The following is a 7,213-nucleotide window of genomic DNA, read 5'->3' as shown; positions in this document are numbered from 1 at the left end:
CCCGCAGGGGACTGTGCTGTCTCCTTTTCTGTTTTCACCTTACACAACACAGACTTCCAGTACAACTCAGAGTTATGTCACCTACAGAAGTTTTCTGATGACTCTGCAGTTGTTGGGTGTATAAGGGATGGAAGGATGCCGGAAAGGCAGGGGAGTACAGGGCATGGTGGAGACTTTGTGGAGTAACCGTTGCGTAAGAAACACATAATGACATGAACGTGGATAAGACGAGAGAATGGTGGATCAATTAGGAGGAAAGGGACGGGCACCCCAACCCCCCAGCGCTCGTGCCCTTGCTCTGGAGAGTGTGTACCTTGTGTGTTTTGTTCTGATTGAGACGTGGAATGCAGTCGTAACTCTAGCCTTTTTTTTCTCCTCTCGTGGTGTCGTGTTGACTTCATCGATCGACGTCGTTGACTCAGATGGATCACAGCGTGTGTGTGGCCCTGAGTGTACCAATAGTGTAATGAATGCTTGTGATAACACAGCGAGGAGGGCTGATGAACAGACTCTATTTCCTGAGAAGTGAGATCTTAAACAGCGGCCAGCAGCAAGTATGGAGATCTCGACCAGTCTGTTGTGGCAGCGCTCTGCCTTAAAGTCTTAATTTATCTCCTTTACTATATTATTATTTCATGTATATTTGACATGTATCATTGTTTCCTATGGATTTTTAATTATATCTCTGTGTGCTGTGTCTGATTTGCTGCCTGTAACACACCACAGTTGTCAATATTTTTTGGGACAATAATATCTATCTACATTATCTTTTTTTAAACTCTGTAATGGTTAAGGTATGGTGATTAAGGACAGTGAGCATGTGTGCTGATTCCCAGGATGTAATTGTTGTAATAGTCAATTGTTTTAAGACTGTCTTCTTTTCTTATTACCGATTTATCGCAGTGATGCCAGATCTATGCGGACAAATACGCAACCAGGACCGCTGTAAAACAAGCCACCAAAATAAGGCGACTTTTTTATACAGAGCCCCCCTAAGATCCGGAAGAGATAAATAGATAACTGTAGTGCACGGTTTTACCATCCATTGGACAGAGTGTAAACTAGTAACAACGGTAGAGTTTATTTAGTTTTACTCCCCCTGAGCTCAGGACAAGACACGGAGTTTTAAACCAAACTTGTAACATTAATTACATTAGAAAACTGATGGGATTTGAAATATCAGAACCTTTTCACCGTGATTTGGTTGTTTTCCCACGGGAACGGGTTGAATCCTTATTTCCTCCTTTCTCTTTACTTACCAGTCAGTTGACTTGTAACTTCTGCCCGTATTTTCTCCCACTGTTATACCGGCATTTACAATTCCTCCAAAAACTTCCCTACAGTCCACCACCATCAGTCCTACTCGCGCATTTGCTATCCAAGAAAACAACAGAGTTGCCCAGACTCTGCCTACTGATGTGGTTGGCATATCGTTTCCATCTGGGTCAGAGCAATTAAGAAGCCCAGGAAGGGGGCGGGAATACCGCTGCTGTCGATATAGTCGTTATGGGGAAAGGAAGGCAAGCGACCTTGGGGAACCGCAGCGAGACAAGTGGGAACAACAAGCCCAAACAAGCAATACACTTTAGTGACAAGCCCCAAAAAAAACCGCAACCGCGAATACCAAGATTTGTAATAACGACTTTACAAAAAAACAAGCCCAGAATGTCGCATTAGAATAAGCGACTGGACACCAACTCTTGGTTGACCATAGCTAAGGTTAGTAGTTAATTTAAAGCCTTAGGTAGGCAGCATGAGCACTAAGTCGTTGGTTGTGACGTTGCGGGGGTGCGTGCAAGGTGGCCAATGAGTAGCAGCATAAATTCTCTGACGCAGCATTACGCGGGGTGCTGGGTTTCAGACTTTAAAGACCTTGGCAGTCTCGATGCGGGCCACTTTTTCGATACTATCGCTTCAGGGCATGTGTATATCTAGTCTGAATAGAGTTGACCTTACATACACGATACTTGCGTTGTGCTGTATTGGTAAACCCTTTTTTTTTTTTTGGAGGTGCTAAGAAGGAAAGTTACAAGTGCGATTGCGTTTGTTTCTGATGTGAATTCTATACGTTTTGTTACACTTGATTTATCAGTAATGTTGGCTAGTCTAGACAGTGAGTGTAAGTGCTCTATAGCTCTCCGTTTTGAGGGTTTGTGACAGAACAAAGGTGCCAAGGCGCACCCATGGCGAGATGCCGGATAAATAAACCGATAGCAATAATAATCGATTTTAAGCCACATTCCCTACCAGTACTGCATTCATTCACGAATAATAAAACGCGAGTTTTCCTCATTTTTTTTGTTTTGTTGCATGTGACCATTAGTCCGTTTGACCCAGATAACTACTACAGTGTAAGAGAAGCACTGGACGTGTAAGACTGTTTTTATTTTTTTTTATTTTATGCAGCTCATTTTAAAAACGGTAAATCCAATATATATACTATAATATATATGATATAATAGATATTATATTATATATGCCTAAGCCCAGTAGACCTTGATGATGGATATAGCAGCTGATTTTAATTTATATTGAACTTTTATTTTGTTTTTCCTTTTTTAACCCGGTTGAGGGAGAAGCTCATGCTTGATAGACGTGTTTCAAAACGTCGTACCAAAAGAGGACGAAAAAAGGACATCTGCTGTGAGTGAAAACAAAAGTCAAATTTATGTTTGACCTGTGTTTTTAAAAGTTTATTTTTTCTCATAAAGCATGCCCATGGTTTACAGGCAGGCCATTCAAACACTGCGTGTCCACCCAGTGTTTAAGACGCTGACACTCCTAGCACCGGAACACTCCCAATATTGAAACTATTTTATATCTGCATTAGGGTAGGATAATGCAATCCATGTCCAGTCTGTATTAAAACACACCCCTACAGAAGTTGAGCCATTGCAGTGAGTCAGGCCAAACTCATGCTTACATGCTCCAGAGAGGGGGTGTACCTGCTCCCGTGATGCTATTACAACAGCCCTAAGTGTTGAAGACCGTGCCTAGAAGGGTCAGCCACAGCTGGACAAAGGACCCACCCAACACAGACAGCGCCAGAGGTGGTGTTTTTGAATGGGGGGGTGCCTTGGTATGCAGGGGTGTGTTGGGGGGGGGGTGATGGGGGGGCGGGTGGGGGCCTAATGTTGAGGGAGTGTGTGGTGCAGATAAATCACTTTATCATGGTCTATCAACTAGCTGTAGCATTTGTGTGTAGAAAGGACCTTGAAGAGGAATCCTGGCAGCAGGACACGACGAATAGCCTAGCATGATCAGGAAGTCTATCTGCAGTGTCTGGAGTATTCAGAGGGGCTGGGAATGAAATCAGTCCCTATGGGGCGTGTCTGTTGGCATCACAGGACGTGTAGCCGCCACCAGCCAGAGATCAGAGTTGTTAATCTAACCGATCCTTTTTGACCAACAAGCCAGAAGTTGCCCAACTCTTCTAGGCGGACAGCTCAGGTTTTTAACGATGAGTGGTCAGATCCAAAAATGTATCTATTAAAACTTCCTGACCATTGTTTCATCGTAAGCTACGGGGCTAGCGCGTTAAGGAAGCAACAATCGCGATCCGTTTACATCATTAGTCCCAAGTTGACGTCATCAATTAGCGCGCAAAAAGAAAAATTATCATTGACTCTAAATATGGCGTCACCAGCAAAAAATCAAAAAAATGTAGTGAATTTGGACTGCGCCTCGGTTGCATGACTATATGTTGTTGTCCGTTGGATGACTTGAATATGGGACGCCGGAAGGTGAACTTTCGATCATGAGAAAGTCTATGGACAATGTGATAAACTGGCACGACAGTATGAAACAAAATAAGTGGAGCAAAAATATGTAATCACGGCGACACTGAGTGCTGATGAACGACGATCGCGCTTCAAGTCATTGCTTGAAACATTACCGGTAAGAACGAAGGGGATGACGATCATGCAAAATTTGCGAAAGTGTGTCATAAAACAGCTGGCAACATTTAAACGAAACGGAGAGCACAATATGTTAATCGCAGCGGGAAAACGAGCAAGATGCACAAGAACACGTCCAGCCCGCCGGGGCGCCAGCAATCATCACAGCCTGGCGAAACGAGTTTTTCGTTTCGTGGCAGTGTCAGACAAACCCCGGACAGTCACAATGAGCGACAGGTGCTAGCCGCCGTCAACGTCCCCGAGGTACAAGCGCGTTTCGCCCCAGTGCAACCAGTTCCCTAAAGAATGGGGGGCAGTTTCGAGTGCTCAGACTAATGCAGCCCCAGAGCCAAGATCCACCAGAGTCTGGATTGCAGCTAAACATTGCGAAGTCGAACAATTTAAAAGACACAAGCCCACTAAATGTCTAGATTCAATAAACATTGAATGCAACAGGTTGTAGCATGCATGCAGAATGCAACAATGGATCGCTTACATTCCTGTAATGTACAATGATTTCAAAACATGCGCGTGCAAAAAGAACCCCCCCCCCCCCCGACAATGTCAGTTATAGCATCGATTCAAAAAAATATAATTACTAGTATGGCCCGCCACACAGCCAAAAGAAGCCAAATCGGCGTCAACTCACAACGAGATTTAAAATTACCTTGAAAACTCCTAGCCTCACTGGCATCCTTACCAAGACACAATGACCTAGTTTTGCCCTGTTTTGTTTTTTTTATATGGTAGCCACAGAATTAGATTTAGTTTTCGATGTGCTTTCAAACAATTTCTATTTGTGCTTTTCTTTTTTTTTTTTATATTTTTATATTTTACCCTAATGAAATGTATCTTACTGTAAGGGAAAATAAATTAATATGTGAGTTGCCCTATAAGCTCGGTATTGAATGTATCAAACTGACGATGTATTGTTTACAATATTTGGTATTTGGAATTGTAAACAAATTTTCATAATTTTTCTTGTTTTTTCTTCTATTGTTAGCCTACATAAATTGCACTCAGTGACACATGAAATGTAATTGTGTTACAGGGGACAAATGTTTTCTCTAATAGGAAGCCTAGAGATAGTATGATGTAAAACTAGAAAATGGTTTTTCACAATAGTTCTCTATTGATTTTACAATGTAATTTTTCTGCTGAGCTGCCTTTTTCATTGTATGAATCTCTTTAACAATGTCTTGATAAAATAAGCAGACTGTAGACAAAATTTGCCACAAATTCTTTACTTAGGTGAAACAGCATCATTACACAAGAATGTCTTCACCGCGTGTTGACAAGGCGATGCACGTTGTACACACTTAAACTTCTGATGAGACGTGGCACCCTAGCACAGGTTGTGTATCTTCCCATCAACAAAATGACAATTGTGCTCGTTACGCTACCAGATTAGGACCGCGCCGGTCTTCAACACTTTTAAGGTATTTTATTTTATGTAATACTACATTTTACAGAAAAATACACATTGTTAGCACAGTAAGTAGAAGTAGCTCAGTCCATATGGGAGGTTGGCGTTGGGAATCGGAGGGTCACTGGTTAAATCCATCTCCCCCCGGTATGAGACCCAGAAGTTGGATGAGCGTGATGGTGACTGGAGACGCTTGCCAGTTACACACTGCCAGGCAGGAAGTGACACATTGAGAAAGGCACCGTACCCCCTCCCCCCCCCCCGATTCAGCCAGGCGCGGACTTCATGCTGGCAGCCCACTCAACTCTGCATCTCTACATGTAAGGTCCCATGAGCATGTGTGTGTATTCAAGGCCTGTGTGTGAAGTACTACACAAAAAGTTGTACAAGTGTAGGCAGTAAGTTCCAAATTGAGGGACTAATAAACAAATATCTTATAGAATAGAATGCCTTTATGGGCATGCATCATCGGAAAACAGGATATCGAGAGAGCGAAAGCAGAGAAGCTTGGTGCCCCCCCTAAATATACGGCCCCTCCTAGTATACCTGTCTCCACCCTACTCCCTTTACTACCTCTCGAAAGCTGCGAAGAAAACTCCGCCGGAGGGGACAAAGTCTAAGCTGAGCAACGGGCGACAGCATAGCATTGTCAGTATAGGCACCAAGTACACGCTGGCGATACTTGGCTGCAGACGAGCTGGCTATCTTCTCCTTATTTGCACCCCTGGATGTCAGAATAGTAAATCTCCTGGCTATTTATTTTTTTAAAGTAGCAAGTGAGCGTGTAATTGGCACTGCCGTGAAAATGGTGTGGGACTAGTCCAAAGCTTTGGTACAGTAGAAGACGTTCCATATCTTTAATTACATGTTTGACTTCAGTGATGTGAATAGGGTGCCAGCCAGTCTAAGTGCCACACTGTTGGCTCGCTAGTTATACAGCTTGCGTCGGTGAGAGTTTGCCGCCTCAACGGTGGCCTCACCCCCTAAAAGCACAGATGTCTCCCTAGTCACTCTCTTGTGATGTTGACTGAGAACTGTATTATCCTTGATGTTTCTAGAAGCTACTGACTGCTCTTTGGATATTTAGACACAGAATAAAAGCCTGGCGATATCATCAGTGTTACTATCCTACGTGGTAAGGGGTTCCTGACACGACGCCATCCATGTGGCTGCGCAGAGTTTCTTATATCACGTGAATGATTTTTATGAGACACTCCACCCCCACGCCCAACCCGGGCTGTATAAAAATTAAGCCACCTCCAACTTCAAAATCTGATCGTGTTTGGCCTAAAGGAACGCAGTCTGCAAGAATGCGGTAATGCCTCAGACAGTTAAAGCAATGAACGTTATGATGAACGCTAAACCATTTAAATATGAGCCGGGGGGAGAATGCGACGACTGATCAAATCTGCACTCGACTCACATAGAACGTGGTGGTGCCCCAGGTATGACACTGGCGTTCTTTAACTAGTCTATGGCTCAAACGCACCCCTGTTTACAGGGCGTCGTATTCATGGGGAGTTGTTACGTGGTTGTAGGCGGGCCATGCCACGCTGGCCAAGGTGTGTCATGATTCACGTGCTTGCTGCACAAGTTGCTCGAATGAATGTCCTTCTTTGTTTTCACGTAGTTTGTATGTTTTTTGTGTGGCCTAAATGCTTGTAATTAGCTAGTATTCTGATCTTTACTGACGTCTGAGTTTGCGGACAGTTTTCCGCAAAAATGTCATCAGTGATAGTGACAACAAAATACCAAAATACAGGATTAAAGGTTTCAAGTCAATTGGCCAGTTGATAACACTATGGCCTTGAATCCCGAATAGGTTCAATATTCTGTTTCCCGACAGGAGCATAAAACACGCAACACAAGCCTCTCCTACTCGCGGCAAGGA

Source organism: Etheostoma spectabile, chromosome 8 (assembly GCF_008692095.1).
Source record: "Etheostoma spectabile isolate EspeVRDwgs_2016 chromosome 8, UIUC_Espe_1.0, whole genome shotgun sequence".
Classification (NCBI taxonomy): Eukaryota; Metazoa; Chordata; class Actinopteri; order Perciformes; family Percidae; genus Etheostoma; species Etheostoma spectabile.
Note: the sequence above shows the minus strand (reverse complement) of the source record.